We start from the raw sequence: 23416 nt of genomic DNA, 5'->3' as shown, positions 1-23416 counted from the left end.
TTTAGCGGTGCCTGGGTGGCTCAGTCGGTTAAGTGTCAGACTCTCCGTTCTGGCTCAGGTCGTGATCTCAGGGTCGCGGGATTGAGGCCCTCTTCAGGTTCTGTGCTCAGCACGGAATCTGCCTCCCCTCTCCTCCTCCATCTGACCCCCTACCCAACTCTGCTTGCACACACACCCCCACCCGTCTCTCTCAAATAAATAAGTACTTTAAAGAAAAAACCAATGGGTAAGGCTTTATTTATTTATTTATCTATTTTATTTTATTTTTTTTGGGGGGGGGTAAGGCTCTAATATGGGGGAGATAGAGGAACATTATTCAGGGAAAGGTAGTATATGAGGGGAAAAATTAGAAGTGTTCAGAAGATTAATGGACTATTTGGTCAGGTTTAGAGAAAATATAAAGGTATGACAAGGAACTTTTCATCATCTACTAGTCATTCCCTAGTCTCTTCAGTCCTCTAAAACAATTCCCACACTAAGTCACCCACGATCTTTTTTGGGTCGTTGTGGTAAATGACAAGTATGGAAAGTGTTCCAGGCCTAAGTCTTAACAGGCCTCCCAGCTTCATTATCAGCCCCTTGGGAACCAGCCTCTGGTGAAGAAGTTTGAACTAGACCACTGACTGATGAGACATCATATGCAGACAGAAGCCACAGGGACAAGCAGCCAAGTGCCCAGGCCACAATGAGCGCCAAAGCCCCAGACTTACAAAAAAGGTCGTCTTCAATGTTCCAGCCCCAGTTAAGCACCCAGCTGAATGAAATCAACCCACAGAATCTTGAGAAATAATAAATCATTGGTTTCAAGCCTCTAAGATTTATGATGATTTGTTATACAGAAATAGATAATGGTGCCATTAAATCTAGTGGAGATTTTTCATGTTTAGCTTCCCAGCAGCATTCAAAACTACTGACCACTCTTTAGAGAGACACTCCTCCTTTGGCTTTCACACTGGAATATTCTCATGGTTTTCTTCCTTTTCTCTAGCTGTTCTTTCTACTTTCACCAACAACCTGCACTCAACCTTCAATACCATCAACTGCTAGAGATCCTCAAGGCTGTAAGTTCTAAGGCTTGGCCAATTTACAACCCATCTGCCTACAGCTCCATTTACTATCTATACTCAGATAATATAAAACATTTTTATATGTCCAGCCTAGATCTTTCTTCCAAGCACCAAATAGTCTTCTGCCAACTTGACACTTTCCTTGAATGGCTCAAAGGTACCTTAAACTCAATATTCAAAACTGAAGTCATGATTATCCTCCACCCAAAATGACACTCTTTCAACATTTCTAGCTCAGTGAATCCTACTATAATCTCTCCAGTATTGCAAGAAGCTACCTCCCTCTTCCTTACCCCCAAATGTAATATATGCCAGCAAATCTAGCTGATTTAACCTTTGAAATATCACTTAAGAGTCAAGCTCAACCTTCTTTTCCATTTTATACAATGATCCCTTTTCTTTTATGCACCAAGTCACATTAGCCTTTTTCTAGTTTTGTTCTCAAAACACACTCCCTTTGGGAAAAGAGTTTTTATACAATCCCTCCGCCGGATATGATCATCTTTCCCACTTTTTGTGTAGTAAATCTTACTCATTTCTTCAGACCTTAGCTTTTCCTGGCCTCGACCAGATCTAGTATACCCCTACTGTAAGCTCTTATAGCACATATTCCTCTTCTGCAGGATATATGATCATTGCAATTCTATTTTATCTATGTGATATTTTTACTAACATTTGTCTTTTTAACTAGACCAAAGGGGACAGAGCTCCTGCTTGTTTTTACTCACCATTTGATCCTCAAAGCCTAACGCAGTGTCTGCTTCATAGAAGAAACTCAATAAATATGGCTCAATAAATAAATGATGTATGGATAAATAAGGTGCCTAAGTTGTGAAGGGCACTAAGGAATCTAGTGGACGACTGAAAGTAGTGAACAGTAGAATAACACACTCAAGTTGTGTGCTTTAGAATCATTACTACCATGGCATGACAGACTGAAAAAAACTAAGACGAGTTGGGGAGCTAATGTAATAGTTTAGGAAAAGCACCAGGATGACTGATGGCAAAAGGAATAGGAACGAGAGGAAGAAACAGGTTAATGAAAGCAAAAAGCAAGGGACTAATACCAAAAACAATTATTGATGAAAAAATAGACTATGATATGTGCTAAGGCCCTGACACTTTCTCTACTATATAAGTGATGATTTAACATGCTCAAAATAGGGACGCCTGCATGGCTTAGTCAGTTGGACGTCTGCCTTCAACTTGGGTAGAGATCCCGGGTTCCTGGGACTGAGCCCACATCAGGCTCCCTGCTCAGTGGGGAACCTGCTTTTCCCTCTCCCACTGCAGCAAACCCTGCTTGTGCTAGTTCTCTGTCAAATAAATAAATAAAATCTTTCCTAAAAAATGCTCAAAATGGTAAAGCATAAATTTTTTAAAAACTACAAACTGGGGATCCCTGGGTGGCTCAGCAGTTTAGTGCCTGCCTTTGGCCGGGCGCGATCCTGGAGTCCCCGGATCGAGTCCCACGTCGGTCTCCCAGCATGGACCCTGCTTCTTCCTCTGCCTGTGTCTGCCTCTCTCTCTCTCTCTCTATGTCTATCACAAGTAAATAAGTAAATCTTTAAAAAAAAAAAACTACTAAGTTTCAAATACAGACACAAAAAGTATTTTTCTCAAAAGATGTACGTGTAACTACTCACAACTATTAATGATATCTCAAATTATAAAGAACCCAACATTAAAACTGTAACAAATTATAAAGTATTAGGTCAGAAGTTTAATTTAAAGCACGTTGCTAAAGAAACTTTAAAAAATAAATAGTAAAAGCTTTCTGAATCACTATGAGGCTATTATTTTCGAGGTAACTGAGAACACTTAACATTTTGAGTATGAAAACTTATCAAAAGACTTCCCACAGCATGTTATATATGTCCCTATCTTCTGCAAACAGACTATACCCCCGCCTCTAAAAATAACAAGCTTTTCTTGATAATTTTCTTGATAATTCCAAGAAGCAAAGAGAGATAAAGCTTAAAGACCTCTTGTTTATAACAAATATTGCCCCAAAATACGTAGCAGGTTAACAACCTGACAATTATTTTGAACTCTGTGCTACAGTTTTGATTAACATCCTGCTTGAATCATCTCATTTAACCTACCAACACACCTATTACTTACAACATGTGATTCTAAGGCATATCACCAATTTAACATATTTCTTTGGTTCCCCAAAATTTAACATTTAATGTATATAAAATTTTTTGCAACAACAGCACACAATTATCCATACAGCTTCATACTCCTCTCTTCTTCCATACCACAGAGTTTCAGTATCATAAGTCTTCTCTACAATGTGTCTAAAGGTTCTTCTCAGTCCGTTCGGCCTTTAGAAGTTAAGAACATCATAGCCTGTTAAGCTCTTGACCTCACTAGCGCCTTCTGTTCGAAAAGTATAATTTCAAGGTATATTGAAGACTAGCAGGGTTTCATTTGCATTTCCATTTGATTATTGTATTCTTTTTATTTCATTTATAAATTACTAAATTAGATAATGCTTCTCTTTGAAAGGTGGACTTCGGTCACATGTTTGATTCCTCAGTAACAATTCTTTTTTTTTTTTTTTTTTTTAAGATTTCATTTATTTATTCATGAGAGACAGAGAGAGAGGTAGAGACACAGGCTGAGGGAGAAGCAGGCTCCATGCAGGGAGCCCAACGTGGGACTTGATCCCAGGTCTCCAGGATCACACCCTGTGCCAAAGGCAGGCACTAAACCACTGAGCCACCCAGGGATCCCAACAATTCTTTATAATTAGGGAAAGTTTTACTTCTCAGAACTTTAATAATTTCAACTGCCTTGATTTGCATTGCCTATTGTACATTAGGTAATCTACTGTATACGTATTTTTTTTTAATTTCAGTGTTGATTTGCCATACTACAGTAAGTTCTTTAAAACTTTCCAAGCTAGTATTAGGAAGCCAAATTTATGTTAAACTTATGAAACTTCTAGCTAAAAATATATAACAATCAGATGTAATGTATGAACAATGTTTGGATTCTCATTCAAATAGCTGTCAACCTTTATGAAACAATTAGGGAAACTGGGAGATAGATTAGATATTGGACTATTATTTACTGGACTCCTTAAAATTTTTGTGAAGCTATAAAGATAAATTAAAAATAAATTAATTTAACTTATTTAAAAAGTAACTACATTTAAAAATTAAATTTAGGAGCACTTGGCTGGCTCAGTGGGTAGAGCATGTGACTCTTGATCTCAGGGTTGTGAGTTTGAGCCCCACACCAGACAAAGTTCACTTAAAAAAAAAAAATTTAAGTTCAACAAAATGTTAAAATATATTAATGTCTCACGGGGCTATAGAACACTGCTGATGTAGACAGATACATTTAGATGTCCATCTTATGTTAAAGATACATACAGTATTTGTGAGTGAAATGATCCAGTGTTTGCAATTTGCTTTAAAATATTCCCAAGGCACCAGGGTGCTTCAGTCCATTAAGCAACTGACTCTTGGTTTTGGCTCAAGTCATGTTCTTAGCGTTGGGAGATCAAGCCCAACTCTGTGCAGAGTCTACTCGAGATTCTTATCCTCTCCCTCACCCCTCCCCCTCTGCTCCTCCTGCTGCTTATAAACATGGGGTGTATCTAAGATAAATGAAGTCTTAATTTTTTAAAAAAGATTTTATTTATTTATTCATGAGAGACACGGGGGAGGGGGGCAGAGACACAGGCAGAGGGAGAAGCAGGCTCCATGTAGGGAGCCTAATGTGGGACTCCATCCCAGGTCTCCAGGATCAGGCCCTGGGCCAAAGGTGGCGTTAAACCACTGAGCCACCCGGGCTGCCCCAAATGAAGTATTTTAAAATCAGTAAGTAAATATTAGATAGATAAAATATTCCCCCCTAAAAATGTATATGGCAGTAGGGGCAGAACAGATAAAAAACAAGACCAATAAAATGTGTGTAACAATTAAAGCTGGATAAAGGTTCTTGACGATTATTTTATTTTCCCTACTTTTATATATATTTGAAAGTTCCATAATAAAAAGTTTTGAAAACTGGACATGCGTGAATAAACACAATTAAAAATGCAAGTAATTAAAAGCCTTTGTGAAAAGAAAAATGAGAATGGGAAGGAAATCTTGCCCTTATTACTAGTCCTTGTGTAAGTGTAATTACTAGCCAAACGTTCACATTAAACTGAAACATTTTAACTCTTATAGAATATAAAAATTTCACCTGACATGAGGTACTAGCAAAGCAAATAGTTCAGCCTGAGTGATAGCTAAATGACCCACATCTACGCCTAAAATATGCACTGACATAGACACTACCAGATACAAGTCCACCACAGGTTACCTCCCTGCTGAGAGCTAACACATTTCTCCTGATTTCAGAAAAACTGAAGAGGGCAGAAAATGGGTAGATAATGTTTCTTAAAAAATCAAAGCAACATAGAATTATCATTTGGGAGTAGGAGGAGGGTAAAGAAGCCTTACCATAAAGAGATTGATACATCTTGTCCAAATTATTGCAGGTTTGGGAAAAACCAATACTTAAACCTACGTTCTCCCATTTTGCTACATCCTGTTACTTATCTGGATTCCCATCTAATGTTCACACTATGCCACATATGATCACCTTACTAAAAACTATTTTCCTGCTGGACTTTAGATCAAATAATTCAAATTACTGCTTTCTGTGTTCCTACTGTTTGCTTACTTACATCACAACTTTTGCATATTAGCTTCCTCATCTACAGAATATATAACAAGGATACATACACAAATATATGTACATCCAAAAACTGTTGGTTTACATCAAAAACTAATCAATGTAACTCACTACATTAAGAAGATTTTTTTAAAGTCATATGATAATCTGAACATATGCATTAAAAACATTTGACAATTCCATATCTATTCGTGATTAAAAAAGAAACCTCAGCAAACTGGGTACAAAAGAGAACTTCCACAATCTGATAAAAAGAATATACAAAGAACCTACAGTTAACAACACACTTACACGGTGAAAGGTTTCACTCCCCACCTCATCCCCCAAGATCAAGAACGAGGCAAAGATGTCCATTCTCATCACATTTACCAGCAACATTCATTAAGAAAAGAATAAGCACACAGATATGAAAACATGTAAGGAAAACTGTCTATATTCACAAACAACATGATTCTGTATGCAAAAAAAAAAAAAAAATTCCCAAAAAGCTACTGTAGGATAGTGAATTTAGAAAAATAAGAGGTTATATATATAAGGTCAAAATAGAGAGATCAACTCTATGCGCAAGCAACAATCAGAAATTGGAAGTAAAGACTAATGAACAGTTGCATCAAAATATCTGTGGCAAAACACAGAGTGACAACAATAAAAATCACTGAGAAAAATTAGACTAAAAAAATCTGAGATTACCATTTCCATGAACTAGAATAATAAGGTGTCCGCTTTTCCAAATTAACTTACAGATTCGATGTAATTTCAATCAAAATTATAGTAGGCAGGGTGCCTGGCTAGCTCAGTCTAGTAGAGCATGCAACTCTTGATCTTGACATTCTAAGTTCACACCCCTCGTTGGTCTTAGAGCTTACTTAAAAGAAAATGCAGCAAGCTTTCTTGTAAAAATTATCAAACTAATTCCAAAATATTATGAAAACTCAAAAGACCTAGGATAGATAAAACAATTTTGGAAAAGAACAAACTGAAGACTTAAACTAACTGACTTCAGGATTTATAAAATAATAGACTAGACAGTGCTGTACCAGCAAAAGACATAGAAATCAACAAAACAGAAAGCCCAGAAACCGTTACAAGTGGCCAAATGACTTTCAACGAAGATGCCACAACAATGCAATGGGGAAAGGATTACCTTTTTAACAAATAATACTAATAGGATTATAGTTAATGATGCATCAAAAAATGAACCTCAATACTTTCCTCCCATGAGACATATAAATTCTAATGAATCATGATCCTAAAAGTAAGAGATCATGCTATAAAACTCCTTCAAGAAAATACAGGAGAGGGGATCCCCGGGTGGCTCAGCTGTTTAGCACTGCGTTCAGCCCAGGGTGTGATCCTGGGGTCCCAGGATCAAGTCCCGGCATGGAGCCTGCTTCTCCCTCTGCCTGTGTCTCGGCCCCTCTCTCTCTCTCTCTCTCTCTCTCTGTGTGTCTCTCATGAATAAATTAAAAAAAATCGAAAGAAAGAAAGAAAAGAAAGGAAAGGAAAGGAAAGGAAAGGAAAGGAAAGGAAAGGAAAGGAAAGGAAAGGAAAGGAAAGGAAAGGAAGAAGAAAGAAAAGAAAAGAAAAGAAAAGAAAAGAAAAGAAAAAAAAAGAAAAAAGAAAAGAAAAGAAAAGAAAAAAGAAGAAAAGAAAAGAAAAGAAAAGAAAAGAAAAGAAAAGAAAAGAAAAGAAAGAAAAAATACAGGAGAAAAATCTTAGTAACATTGATTTAGGCAAAAATTTCTGAAACAGGATACAGAAAGCACAACTCTAAAAGAAAAAAAATTAATTTAAAGCTTCTCCTCTTCAAAAGACACTGTAAAGAAGGAAAAAGCCATAGGCTGAGAGAAAATATTGAAAAACATGTATCCAACAAAAAGGACTTGTATCCAGAATATGTCAAAGATTCTCAAAACTCAATGAAGTAAGATAATCCAATAAAAAATAGGCAACAGATGAGAACACTCACTTCACCAAAGAAGATATACAGGTGGCATATAAATACACGAAAGGATGTTCAACACCATTAGTCATTAGGGAATGCAAACTAAAACCAAACTGAGATACCACTACATACCATGTTGTCTAAAATTTAAAAGACTGAAAAAACTGAAGTGTTGGACAGATGCAGAGCAACTACAACTCTCCTATTCCCTGTGAAAATGCAAAACTATTACGGCAACCCTGCTAAACAGTTTGCCAGTTTCTTATAAAGTTAGATATACACTTTTATCACCCACCAACTGTACTCCTATGTATATGTCCAAAAGAAATGAAAAGTTATGTCCATAAAAGGACCCGTCTGCCAATGTACACAGTGACTTTATTCATAATGGTCAAAGAAAACAAACAAACAAACAAAAAACATAAATCTTCCATCTGGTAAGAGGATAAGCAAACTGTAGTACAGCATACACTGGAGTATCACCCAACAATTAAGAGGAACAAACCACTGAAACATGCAACAATATAGATGAATCTCAAAAGCATTATGCTAAGTGAAAAAAGCAAGACCCAACAGACTATACATTCTATGATCCCATTTACATGACATTCTAGAAAAAACAAAACTAGATAGACATAGATAGAGTGACAGGAAGCAGATCAGCTGTTTCCAGGAGATGATGACAGAAATAAACTGCAAAGGGACACAGCAAAGAAAATTTTTTTGGAATGGTAGATATATATTTTATATCATGATCATGCTGTTGACATGATATTCACTTTTATCAAAACTCATCAAGTTTTATACTTAAAAGTACTGTATTTTATTGTATATATATATACATTGTGGCTAAACAAAAAGGACAATAAAAACAACAACAAAGGAAATATAAGCCAGTACAAATGGAGTACCATATATTTAGTGACAAATTAAAAAAAGGAAAGAAAAAGGTCCTAGAATACATACGCAATTTAGTTTGCAGCCTGGGGTCTTATACCATAAAATGCTGCCTCCTTTCTAAGAATGCCTTTCTAAAGATCCAGGTGAGAATACTCATTCTCAGTCTTTTCCATGGACCAGACAAGATGTGTGTACATGTGCACGCGTGAACACACACACATACACACACTCCATGGGAGTACTGGACTTCTGTCTTAGATAACTATGTATCCTGTTCTTTCCCATTTAATGCAATATAACAAAATGGAAGCATCAGAGTGTCTTTACTCTAAGGAGTACTTTACGTACTTTAATCTCTTATTAACAGTAAGTTACTAGGCATATAGTTCATAACATGGCTGAGAACTGGATCCAAGCAGACTATAGTATTAGCAAACTCATTTGTTAATCCATTCTTTTCGTAAAAATATATGAAGAATTAATGCTGTCAGTAAATAAATAAGTGGCAAAAATCTGCAGAGAATTAAACGTTATTGATTTTAAAGAAATTAGGTCAATTAGTACTTCCTAAACTATAGCAGGGCTAAGGATAACATCACACTTATGAATTAACTGCAGAAAGATAATACATGCATATAATCACATGCTAAATTTTGTAGTATTTATTAATGCTGTAAAAATTCGTTCATGGTATGAATATCAACAGAGTTAACTACTCTATGCCAGGCACTGGGGTTAGAAAGGATAGTCCTTGCCTTTCTGGGGCAGGAAGGTTGGTTGACATTAGCCAGAGAGACACACAGATTACTATGTAATAGACATTATGGTAAACGCTATGAAGGAAAAATGGCTTTCTTTCTTTTCTTTGTTTTTTAAAGGTCAAAACAAAATCCTATGCTGCAGTGTTTATTAATGGAGATCACACTCTCTCAACTCCCTGAGCTAGTCTCTTGTCCTGATACTTTTCCAAAAACTTCTCTATCCCATTAAAATTCCATCTTTCAAAAAAATAAATTAAATAAATAAATAAATAAATAAATAAAATTCCATCTTTCTTTAAAGTACCAATGGTGCCTTCATGAGGAAGTCTTCTCTGATCCCTACAAGAATTAGAAGTTTCTCCTTTTTTGTAATGTGATAGAGAATAATAAAAACAGGAAAATGTCTTGGGACGCCTGGGTGGCTCCGTGGTTGAACATCTGCCTTCCCCCTTTTTTTTTTTTTTTTAAAGATTTTATTTATTCATGAGAGACACACAGAGAGAGAGACAGAGACAGAGACACAGGTAGAGGGAGAAGCAGACTCCATTCAGGGAGCCCAATGCAGGACTCGATCCCAGGTCTCCAGGATCACACCCTGGGCCAAAGGTGGCGCTAAACCGCTGAGCCATCCGGGCTGCCCTAACACCTGCCTTTGGCTCAGGTGGTGACTCCAGGGTCCAGGGATCGAGCCTGCTTCTCCCTCTGCCTGTGTCTCTGCCTTTCTCTGTGTGTCTCTCATGAATAAATAAAATCTTAAAAAAAAAAAAAAAAAAAGTAAAATGTCATAAGCACTATCTAATTTAATCAACAATAACCATGAGATATAGTTATCATTATCCCCATCTTAAAATTGAGGAAACTAAAGCTTTGAACAAGATATTAGGTTACACCTCTAATTAGCTGCAGAACCAACAAACTTAAGTCTTTATAACATAAACACACTCCTTAACCAGTACATTTTAAATACCTACTTTACATTTTAATTGAAATGCTAGTATAAATTCATGACATATTTTGTTTTAAGAAAAAAAATGTATTTCCTAACTCTGTCCATTGAAAAGGCCTCAAAACAATGACCAACTCAATAGTCCACCTCTAAAACCCAGGTTATCATCTTTATTTACATAAGCCGCTTCCTAATACACAGAACCTGATATGATTCCAGGTTTGGGGCAAAAATACACAAGATAAACTTAGAACAAGTGGTGATATTAGAAAGCAGGTTCCAAAGCTTTTAAAATAAAATTAAAACCTTTATGTTTTATTTCAGAAATGTCTCAGTGGAAATCTTAAAAACAAATCTCCCTTCTTGCCAATCAAGACACCCAAATTTTAGCTAGACACATGGCCACCCACTCTGCCTTACAGTAAGTGTGGTCAAGTTCTAGTTGATGGACTCCGATTGGAGCTGTCATATACCAGTTTTAGGTCATGCTCACCCAGGCGGCTGCCTGCCCTCGTTACTCCTTCTCACAGGCTGAAATTCAGTTGTAGTGTTGAACTAGGTAGAGTGTGTTGTAAAACCAGTTATCAATCATTCAGATAAAAGCAAAGACTAAGTGACAAAAGAGAAGGAAACTGGGGCCTACACAACAGTTTGGGGCAGAACCACCCTATCTCCCAGACCGCTAATTCTGTCTCTGATGGGAGAGAAAAAGCTTTCCATCTTTTTAAGCCTCTACTTCTGTTATCTAATTACAGCAGCTGAACCAATACCCTAAAAAATAAACTTGCCAGAAGATTTTCAAAATCCTTGAAGGTTCAACTAGATGCTTGTCTATTTGTTTTGCTCTGTTGCAGAACATTTGCATTCAAAGAAGCACTCTATGTGCATTAAAGGTAAGGAAACACACTTCTAAATCAAACTAAGGCTTAAAGCGTTTGTGATTTAAGAAACAGAAAGCTAGAACCTCCAGGATCAAGTCCCATGCTAGTCCCAGTTCCTCAGATTTCCTTAGATAATGTAGATGGACAAAAGCTTCAAATAAAATGTTAACATTTTTAGTGACATAGAGTATTTCTTAAATCTCCTTTCTCAAATGTAACACACCCTTAGCTCTTCCCTCAGAACAAACAACAACAATAATCCACGTAACTAGGATCAGGACCTTATTTTTAGGATACTGGGATATCCTTTCCCAGTAGATATAAGAATAGTTCTACAACTCAAGATTTAATCCTTCAACTTCCTTTCTCTCCTAAGGTTTTACCTTTTAACAATCCTCAATTCTTTTTTTTTTTTTTTAAGTTTTTATTTCTTTATTCACGAGAGTCACAAAGAGAGGCAGACACACACCCAGAGGAAGAAGCAGGCTCCCTGTGGGGAGCCCGATGTGGAACTCGATCCCAGGACCCTAGGGTCACGCCCTGGGCCGAAGGCAGATGTTCACTGCTGAGTAATTCAGGTGTCCCAGATCAATTATTTTTCTGATTATTTCCAAGAACAGTTTAAAACCTTAAAATACTGAAATTGAAATGATCTGAGAAAAGGTATATGAAAGAAAGCAGCTACCAATTCTAGCATTTCTTACTTGCTGCTTGGGATTAAAGAACCAATGCACTGGGGATCCCTGGGTGGCTCAGTGGTTTGGTGCCTGCCTTTGGCCGGGGGTGTGATCCTGGAGTCCCGGGATCGAGTCCCAAGTCAGCTCCCAGCATGGAGCCTGCTTCTGCCTCTGTCTGTGTCTCTGCCTCTCTCTCTATGTCTATCATGAATAAATAAATAAAATCTTAAAAAAAAAAAAAAAAACAATGCACTATATTACAGCATCTTTAGATTTTTTTCTAATAATGAGACTTTTATTAAAAAGGAAAGGCTTGGGCAGCCCAGGTGGCTCAGAGGTTTAGAGCCTGCCTTCAGCCCAGGGTGTGGTCCTGGGGACCCGGGATTGAGTCCCATATCTGGCTCCCTGCATGGAGCCTGCTTCTCCCTCTGCCTGTGTCTCTGCCTCTCTCTCTCTCTCTCTCATCAATAAATAAATAAAATCTTTAAAAAAACAAAAAGGAAAGGCTTATTATATACCACTCAATTGGTCATTTTTAAATGATTAATTTTATGTTATGTGAATTTCACCTCAATAGAACAATCCAGTTAAGGAAAACTCCAAGAAAAAACAAAGACAAAGATGGAAGTAGGAAGAATTTAAGAGTGACAATGATGATGGTGCTAATAATGGATACACTCGGAAGTCAGAATAGAGATGGAAATGGGGAAAAAAATTGTTAAAGAAATAACTTCAAGGATAGGATTTTCCAAATTGAAGAGCCTGCCAGGAGGCCACAACATCTAGTGGTAGTAAGAGAGGTTAACAAGTAACAGAATGAATATGGTAAGAGTGACAAAAATTAAGCCCTAGAAGTACAGAAAAGAAAATGCAACTAAATGCCTAAAAGCTTTACAGAAGGTAGTATTCCGACCAGTATCAACAGAGACTGAGTAGGTTTGGGAAAGAGAGGGGTGAGAAGAGATAAGAAGCGTCCCAGAATTATGGAACAGGCAGCGGTAAGTAAGAGTGTGATGGACTCCATACACAACAGGGACACTGTGGTGTTAGTGAAGCACCCAGTTGCAGTGTAAACCAAATAAACCATGGGGAAAGTTGGGATGAAATCATAAAGGGCCTTTTATGCCTGGTAAGGGGAGTATAGATATCCAAAGGTAAGAAATAAGGGCAAAAGGGAGAACGCCTAAGTAGCATCAAAACTCAGTGAGAGAGATAAACGCAGGTAGGAATGTGCAAAATGGGTGAAGGGGGTCAACAGGTATAAACTTTCAGTTATAAAATAAAGAAATCATGGGGATGTCAAGAATAGCCTGGTGACTGCTGTTAATACTGCACTGAATATTTGAAAGTTACTAAGAGAGTAGATCTTAAAAGTTCTCATCACAAGAAAAATTTTCTGTGTTGTAATCAATGTTAACTAGATTTACTGCAGTGATGATTTCATAATATATACAAAATATCAAATCATTATGTTGTGCATCCAAAACTAAATTATGTCAATTATATCTCAATAAAATACATACACCCCCCACCCCAGAGCAGCAGTGCCCTAACAGTTTATACTGTAGTGCCATTCATGCTTAACAATTATTGAGGACCCTAAAGAGCTTTTGTTTATTCGTTATGTCTATCTACTGATGCTTATGGAATCAAAAATTAAAAGTAAGGAAGTTTAAAGACAACGGCTAGAAAAACAAATCTTGGGAATCTGCTTTATAAATGGAAATCTGTATGTATTTGGTAGATGAAGCTCTGGGAATACATGAAATTGCCTAAAAGGAGCATGCCAAATATATATAAAAAAAAAAAATCTAAGATCAAGCCAGTAAGAAGCGTAAGTGGATGGTCATAAAGCAAAATTAAGGATTAAATGGAACCGAAAGCCAAATGAAAGTCAGGACAGTGTAAACCTGGAAGCTACTTTTAAGAAAGTATTCAATAATGCTGGCAAAACCTCTGAAAGAGAAAAATTAAAAACGAATGACTGAATCTGTTAAGATGATTATGTTACTACTAGTGACCTTATTAAAAATGGTAGAAATCAGAAGCTAGATTGCAACAGATTAAAGAATAAAAAAGGAGGTAGGGAAGCCAAGAAGATATCAGAAATAATTTCTAAATTTGCTATGAAAGGAAATAAGGAAATTTAACAGTCACTAGAGAAGGAAATAGGGTATGCAAGGGTAAAGATACGAGTTTTTCCATTTATTTCATTTTTTTGGAATGGTTGATCCAGGGAGGCAGAGTTATACAACCATCACCACTACCTAATTTCAGAGCATTTCCATCACCCAAAAGAGAAACCCTATTCACATTAGCATCAACTCCTACCCTTCACCCCTAGCAACCACTGTATGTTTCTGTTTCCATGGAATTACCTATTCTGAGGATTTCATATGAATGGTATCATGCAGTGACTGGCCTTTTATATCTGGCGTCTTTCACTTAGCTTATTTTCAAAATTAGGCCACGTTGTAGTATGTGTCAGAATCTAATTACCTTTTAAGGCTAAATAAAACATTCCATTATATGTCAAAACCACATTGTGTTCATCTGCCCATCAGTTTCCACTTTTTAGTTATGATAATTAATGCTAATAAGACATTTTATGTGGACATATTTTCATTTCTCTAGGGTACACAGCAAGAAGTGGAATTTGGGGCTCACCGGATAACTCTGGGTTCAACTTCCTAAGGAACTGCCAAACTACTTCCCATAGCAGCTACATCATTTTACACTCCCACCAGTAATGTAGGAGGGTTCTAGTTTCTCTACATTCTCACCAACATTTGTTATTATCAATCTTTTTTATTACAACCATTATAGTAGCTATAAAGTGGTATCCCATTATGGTTTTGATTTGCATTTCCCTAATGACTCATGATGATAAAACATATTTTCGTGTGCTTACAGGTCATTTGAATGTCTTTAGAGAAATATACTTTCAAATCCATTGCCTATATTTGAATTGGGTTGTCTTTTTCTTTTTGTGTTATAACAGGTCTTTTTATATTCTGGATACTAGGCCCTTTGCAAATATTTTCTCCTATTCTGTTACAGACTTTTCTTAATAGTATCCTTTAAATTGCAAATGTTTTTAACCTTGATGATTTCAAATTTTTCTATTTTTTCTTTGGATGTGCTTCTACCATCATGTCTAAGAAACTGCTGCCTAATCCAAAGCCCTGAGTTTTTAGTCTGCATGTTTTCTTCTAAGAGTTTCAGCTCTCACATTTACATTGCCCACCCATTTATTTTTGTATATGGTATGAAGTAAAGTCCAGCTTTACCCTCCTGCATAAGGATACTTAGTTTTCCAGTATCATTTGTTGAAAACATTATTCTTTCCCCATTAAATTCTTGGCTCATCTGTTGAAAACTGAATGACCATAAACATGTGGGTTTATTTCTGAACTCTCAATTTATCCATTGGTCTAGATATCTATCCTTATGGACTATTTTACAGCTTTTTGTTTTTTTTAAAACCCCACGCTATAACATGAGAAGTAATAAACTTGAAAAAACCAACAGACTAGTCCCAGCCATGCCTCTCAATTGAGAATCAGCTATACTAAAACTCATTTTCCTCACTTTCACAAAATTGGGAATTAAGTGAGATGGGAAATCACCTTGAAACAATAAAAAGTAACAAAATTAAGGCTTGTTTATTACTCTTCTTAATGATTACATTCAACTTCAACGGCATTAAGTTATTTTGGCAGCCAAGAATAAAAGAAAGTAACACAGTAAGAATCTGCTTCTAAGAAACAGTGCCTTACCATGTAGTAAGCCCTCCATAAATTACTGTAATTAACCACTTTCCACTTGTTTTATATTCTTTTCATTCATTCTCAATGACTATTAAGATTATGGAAAACCAATTGATAAATTAAAATCATGGTACTTCAGGTTCTTTCTTTAGCAATTAGTTCCTTGAAAAAAAGAAAATCAAGTACATTTCCCTTAGGCTATTTCTAGTTTTTTAGTATTATCCAAATTAGCATTTAAGAATGGTTCTCTTCATATGATACTGAATAAGGAAAGGCAAATTAAGAAATTATTAAACTTGAAGCGATTTCTATACAATTTAGTAATAATCTGATTTATTTAGTTGGTAGTCCTTACACACTTAGTTACAATGTATGTCGTGTAAGTTAAAAAAAAATATATTTTTTTTTCACTCTAGTAGTTTAAGAGCACTCTCTTCAAAGAAAAGAGCAATTAAATTACTTGGCAATCAATGATACGAAAATAATTTTTTTACAAAATTTTACTCCAACAAATTTCAATGGTGAGGTCTAATTTTTTTAACTGTATTGAAAAATAATTACCCACCACAAAGATCATCCATTTTAAAAGTGCCCAATTTAATTATTTGTTATAATTTATAGAGTTACACAACCACACCACTCAGTTTTAGAACATTTCCAAACCTCAGAAAGCTCCCTCTTACCCATTTGCAGTCAGTCCCCAGTCCACCCCAGGCAATCACTGATCTACTTTATGGACAATCCATAAAAATGGAATCATACATATGTGGTCTTTTGCATCTTTGTTTTGGAGGTTCATTCATGTTACAGCATGTCAATAGTCCATTTCCTTTTCTTGCTAAATAGTATTCCAAGTTTATATCTTGTATAAAACCCACAATTTTATCCTCTTTTATGAAATTGAAAAAAAAAGTCGCCAAAATTACCTACTCCTTGTATATTCCACACTGTTGCTACTATCTTTCTAAAATCCAAATCAGATCACTTTCTCCTACAGTAAAATCTCTTCAATGGTTATTACCATCTACGTTCCCTGGCAGGGCATACACAATGGGCCATGCCATCCATCCAGTCTCATTTCCGCCACCTCCTGAACACTCTGCCAACTATCACTACTACTGAGGTATGTATGGTTCCCTCACTGTCTCTTCTATCACTTTTATGTCTTTGTACTCATCTGCTTCCCAACCTGAATTAATCTTCCAAAGTCCAACTTGAGGCATTTCCTAGTGCCAGCCTCACTTTCTCAGCAGCTTGTGCTGTGATCATTTTTCTTCTTAAACTAGGCCATAACCGTTCACCTCTCTCTTACCAAACTTATGCTCCTAGCATCCAACCATTTTTCTGAGCATCACTGGTGTTCAGTATCTGTTCAATTAAACTGAATATATTCTGACCACGAGCCACCTTCTGCTCCCTTCATTAAGGAAGATCAATGTACTCTCAACCTCATGGAGAAAATGACCTGATAGTAGTATAAACAATTTGAGGTCTAGGGCACTGGTCTACAAAATAGGGTATACTCCAGAGGTCAGCAAACTATATAGCCCAGCAGCCAAATCCAGCCCTTGGCTTGTTTTGGTAAATAAAATTTTATTGATGACAGCCACACTCACTCACGTTGTCCACAGCTGCTTCTTGCCGACAGAAATGGAACAGAGTAGTTCTAACAGACCAAGCAAGCTAAAAAGCCTATAATATTTACTACCTGGTTTCTCTAAGTTTGAGAACTCCTGGTATATATACATCATGATGTGAGGAAGAAAGTTATCAGAACTTCCTTTGTCTAAGTTTTTTCATCTCATCTTTTAAAATTTCTATTTTTGTAGATATTTTTAATATTAATAGAGGGGGTGTGTATGTGGATATAAAATACACACACACATATATATAATTATACACATGTAATACCTAAACACAAACATGGACAAACATAAGGGATAGTGCATGCCCATATATTTTTTTCTAAGAGACAACTCAAAAACAACAAAAATAAATAAATAAATAAATAAATAAATAAATAAAACCTATTAAGTCTTAAGTCAAGTTTTAGAATTTAGTTGAAAATTTGGCAACTAGGATTATTATATAAATAATTGGGTTCCGTAAGTGCTTCAAAGCACAGAGAAAGAAGCCTACAATTAAACTTTTTCCAAAACAAAACGCTCAAAACATCTCTAAAAAGTCTTTTTATTGAGCTAAAAAATGTTATTCAATTAATGCAACAGTCCCAATATTCTTCAAGTTGAATGCAATAAAATATGAGCTACCTATATAAACTGCTTCAAACATGGTTCTGCTTTTTAAAAAATTACAACAGACAAATCATTTGAAAATGTGTCCATCTCCAATTGCCTAATATACAATCAAAAGATGATAATATATAAACTAGTGAAGAAAATATCTCAATAGCTAGTTTTTTTTTAATCCATCTGTACTTATAATGCAATTTTGTAACCAAAATGTTCCTTACCTATGAAAGTAGGCTGCTTCCTTTGAAAACAACAGATACTAACCTAAGGTTCTGAGGGCCCAGGAAATACAAATTCCTCCCCTTACAGATTTTAAGGTTAAGAAGTTATTAGTTCCTAAGAACTCTAAAGTTGGAGCCTGATCATCGTCATCAACAAATTTATAAACTAAAGTTAATTTACCAGTTGAACCTGGATTTGTCAGGTTAGGGTTATCACTCTACGTTGAATCATACTCTCCAACAAATAGTCACAGCCCCCAGAGAGAACTACACTCTACTCTGCTCACCTTTAAGGCTTTTTCTGAGGCCTTCCGAGATGACTAGCATCAGACTTTTGAGGAAGGCTAGCCATTAGACAAGGCTTTTCCCCACGATCTGACTGCTTGAAGTGACATCCAGGATCAGGTCGATCCTGTATCCAGGAATCATGACCCTCCCTGAGGCACCAGTCATCATGAGACAGTCAGTGCACTTTGGCACTTCTTGAAAACCACTGGGCTGCTCCTTTAGCTGAAAGGAAAAAAAACATCAAAACCACAACAAACAAAACAAAGGGGGAAAAATCAGTAATTCAACCTGAAAAGACAGATTGTGGGGAAAAATAAACCAAAACAGCCTTGTCTAGATCAAAATGTAGCCTTGTCTTGATGTAAAGATCATAGTTTCAGTCACTGCACAAAGTTTATTCCCAATACACAAATCTAAAAAAATTTAAATCTATTTTATTACATCTGAAGAGAATAATTGAAAATGGAAGTTTACATTAAAAAAAAAACTATTTATGGAATGCAGCTAAATAAGAATAATGAAGGTATTTATAAACAACCAGCAGCCTACGGCTTATGTGAGTGTGCCTCACCAAGAGATCAAGTTCTCAACTTTTTCAAGCTCTCAAATTGTAATCTGACTTAGAGATGCATAAAATATATCTAACAGGCTGACTTTAACTGGGTTTAATTGGTAGAAAACTGCCAATGCGGTTAAAACCAATCTACAACTATTCTTAAACTATATACTGATGAACAGAAAGGAAATTAGGCTTATGTCCTCAACTAAATTGACACTAGAACAAGGTATCCCCAACCACACAATGCTCTTGTCCCAGCATTTTGAATTTCAATGTTCACGCTTACTTGAAATGAGCAATTTGAAATGTTCACATCACTATGGCCTTAAATTTAAAAACTTAAATACCTGACAAGTAACAAGTTGATGTAATGTTTATTTATTTAATCTGCTTCAAAATAAAAACTCATCAACATCCAGAGATAAAATTCTGCTTGTTTCTCTGTTTTTAAGTACAAAATACTTTGCCTAGGACAGAATGCTAAGGCGGCAAGAAAAAGTTTTTGAGCTATTGTTTTAAAAGTTGGCTCATAATTCCTTTAAAAATTGGTACTTTATCAAAGTACCAAAGTACTAAAGATAATACTTTATCAAAGAATTATTTTATATTCCTTTCTACTATGTATCCAGTATCACCATTTCAGTTAAAACTACCACCGTCCACATAGATCTCCAGTTGGAATCTTCAAAATACTATTAGACTTTCTCTTTTTTTCACTTCTTTGAGAATATGATTAAAGCTACAGACCTCTCTGTCCCCCAGAAGAATGTGCATAATTGCAAAAATGGACAATGTCTAGATTAGTTTTCAGGGAATTCACAGAACCCTCTGAAGCCCAAGCCTGGACTCTGATTCAGAACCCCTGTCAAACGCTGCTGCTTTTTTTCTTTTTAACCTCATCATTTCTAAAGACCTGCCTAGTTAGCATACCTATCAAATCTCCCACATTTCTGCTTTTCTGTCCAGCCATGGTTTAGTTTTAGATACCCCTTATTTTTCCTGATTATTTCATGTAGTTTGTGAGTTCTTCCCAGTTTACCATCCTTCAACCTATTTTCTTTCACCCAGGCAGAATAAGTTTACTAATGCAAATCTGATCATGGGACTCGCCTAACATCTGAGCACTCAATACCTCCTCTCCAAATGTTAACAGAATGATGTCTACTCTCCTCAGCGTGGTTATCTTCCAGCCTCTATCTACATTTCAAGCAACCACTCCCCCTGCCTACACTTACCATACTCTATCATATATAGTCTCCCCATACACTCCTTTTATGCCTTCATACTTTTGCACGCTATTTGCTCCTCCTGAAACGTCATAGCCCAATGTCTCATTCATCGCTCAAAACCTACCTTCCCTGTTTCTGCTCTCTCAAAAGAGAGAGCCATGAGATTTATCTCAGTGTATTACAAATGCTTATTTACTTGGCTATCTTCAAATACATTTTCTAGGGGCAAGAGTCCTGCTTAATTTCACCTTTGGTATTCCCCGTACCCAGAACATAGTGGTACTAAACATAAACGTATGGTGGGCCATTATTCTTGTACACAACCAAAGTTATCATGCCCCACCAAAAAAAGAAATGATTAATGAGTTAATCCAAAATATAATCTAAGAGTTCAAATTCCAAACAATTCATTATAGAAGAGTATTTTAGCAGGAATTCTCTAGAAAGCAAAAATTAAATGTAACTATCACCAATTCTTTATAAATTGCTCTCATCTGGGTCAAGTATGTGTGTATATGTATGTGTGTGTGTGTGTGTGTGTGTGTGTGTGTGTATTTTTTAATAATGCTAGTTATGGACATCCAAACCAGGAGGCGCCTGCATGGCTCAGTCAGTTAAGCATCTGACTCTTGATTGCAGCTCAGGTCATGGTTGAGGTCATGATCTCAGGGTTGTGAGATCCAGCCCCATGTCAGGGTCCCCACTGGGCATGGAGCCTGCTTAAGATTCTCTATCCTTCTCCACCACCACCCATTCTCTCGATCCCCCTCTCAATTTTAAAAAAAAAAAAAAAAAAAAAAAGCACAATAAGGATAACAGAATACTATGCTATCCTTTGGATAAATATTCATTAAGCCAGGGATAGTAAGCACATGACAAATAATATGAATGAATTACTCTCCTTTTCTTAACTCTCCTCCTCTACCTCATCTCATACTCAGGGCCTAAGCAGCCTCCTCAATTCAGCATACCATAAAGCAGTAAATACAGAGAGACTGTAGTTGGCACAAAAGTTAGTATTTCAGGGCTATCCAATAATCAATTGATTCTAAGCCGTATCAAACACAATAAAAAATATTCACAAAAGTCCTATATCGTATCCCTTGGAAACCCATCCTCAAGTTTAACAATTCCAAAGGTTGTTTTATCTTAAAATATTTTGCTGGCATTCAAAGTCAAAAATGGTTGTTTTCCTAAAGCTGTTCATTTTCAAAGATATATTTTATAGTTTAAAAATATACACATTTATAGTTACATTGTGTTCTAAAACTACAGTTTTCAAATCTGTGCATCAGAATCAACTGGGACATTTTCAAAAATACAGATTCCCAGGTCCCTATCCAGATCAACTAAACTATAATTTCCAGAATTAGAACTAAGCCATAGAGATTTTTCTATTAAACATCCAAGGTGATTTTGATGCAGCCATTTGAAAAACTAATGTTCTAAACATCATAGTAGTCTACATATGGAAGAGCTACAATCAGGAGAGTAATAGAAACATCTCTAAATAAAATTTTCCTTACATGTACAGGGTCTCTGACTGCTTATTGGTTCTGACAGGCTAATAAAGGCAGGGTGAAATTGCTTTGGCCTCTGAATAAAAACTACTTTTATATATCTTGCCACAGAATTCTAGATAACAGATTAGTTATTGTAGCCATACAGCTTCATTAAAGAGTGGTCAGCTAGCCATTTTTTAAAAATTATTCTATTGCAGTGCTTGGCCAGAGGCAATCCTTAAAGAGTTTTTCTTTCCACATGAAAGAAAAAAGATATATTCAATAAGAGTATTCCAAATGTGTTGCTGAAATTCAGTATAAGGTTATTAAATTGAAACATTGCATCAACTTCTTTATTATAATTTACATATTTCTAACATACTAATAATTGCAGATGAATACATTTCTATACCACACTAGGAATAATAAATCCAGGTGTTGAGAGAACAAGGCCAAAACGAGTATAAAATAGAAAATGCAAATGATCTGCAAGCAACAGATTCTTATTAAATGTTCTTGGAAAGTACATATACAATAATGTTATACATATGTTTAGAACATTTCAACCGCAAATTAGTAAGACAGGAGTTAATCTCAACATTGCTTGAGCCCCTAGTAACATCAATATGAAAAGGCACAACTGCTAACGGGTAAATGAGAACTCAAAAATTCATTTACACACAGATCTCTTCAATACATTCTATCTTACTACAATGACATTCCTCAAGGTTCCTTAGAAGTCTTTTTAAAAAAGAAGAAAGAAAAAGTTGCTCCAAAATTCTAAGTGTATGGGTAAAAAAACAATTATTTTAAGTATGTATTTAGAAGTCTTGACTGACATAATTAAAAATAGTTTCAACAGCTCTTGACACTTATTTTTAGTGACTTTACTAAAACAAAACATTCTATGGAGGGAGAGATAAGGTTCTGAATTATTTGAGGTACCAGAAATAGAACTCAAAAAAATCTGGATTGTCTTGATCATTACAGATTGCAAAGACTTTATTTAACATAAACTATAATTATAGGTCCTACAGATTATCCTTATAAAAGGTAAAACCATTTACATGCAAAGAATGATCCAAAAAATCACTAATACCAATCCACATCTCAAAGAATGATGGGAGTTCTACGTCAACTTTTGAGAACTGATGGGTTGAAAGATAAAAAACCCTAATCTGTAGCCACTTGAACACATAGCTGAGATTACTCAAGCTTTTTTTTTTCTTCCTACAAACATATGCCCTTTCTGAACATTTGCCAAGAAGTTATAAAGGTAGTTGTCCCTAATTCATCTTAAAAGGCTGGGGAAGCTCATAAGAAGGCAAAACTTTCCATGTCAAAAGACAACATTTTATTTTTTACTGCAAATATCTTCTCTAAAATGTTAGCCTCCAGGGCAATCATAACACTGATAAAGAGATGCAGAAACATTCTTCAGCATATAGAAATCTCAATATTTGAAAGATAATACTACTATTAGCACTTTCAAGGAAGAGAAAAATAACTGCTACACTATCCTGGAATGTCATTCATCGCCAAGAAGGTACTGGCAGGATTTCTTCTGGCTACTTTATTGAGCAATATAGTTAGCCATGTGTTCCTGGAATCGCAGTTAAGAATAGTTTTCCATTGCAAAACAGTGTGAGAGAAGATCTTTGCAGAGAATTAAAACCAGAAAAAAATTTTTTTTCAATAATTCTAATTACAATTTTGT

The 23416-nt window shown here is 35.8% G+C and overlaps 1 protein-coding gene across 3 annotated transcripts in view; it reads right to left on the bottom strand.

Annotated features, from left to right (window-relative positions):
- Positions 1-23416, bottom strand: part of INTS6 (integrator complex subunit 6) — a 90277-nt gene that overhangs the window by 41282 nt on the left and 25579 nt on the right. Inside the window, exon 1 of one of the 3 annotated variants that reach the window (XM_025987141.2) lies at positions 18409-18543. The exons of the other annotated variants lie outside the window; for them this stretch is intronic. The gene's annotated coding sequence lies outside the window, so the exon portion shown is untranslated. Of the gene's footprint in view, positions 1-18408; positions 18544-23416 lie in introns of those variants that run through there. 3 annotated transcript variants of the gene reach the window in all.

Source organism: Vulpes vulpes, chromosome 6 (genome assembly GCF_048418805.1).
Source record: "Vulpes vulpes isolate BD-2025 chromosome 6, VulVul3, whole genome shotgun sequence".
Taxonomy (NCBI): Eukaryota; Metazoa; Chordata; class Mammalia; order Carnivora; family Canidae; genus Vulpes; species Vulpes vulpes.
This window is presented reverse-complemented; position numbering and strand designations above follow the sequence as displayed.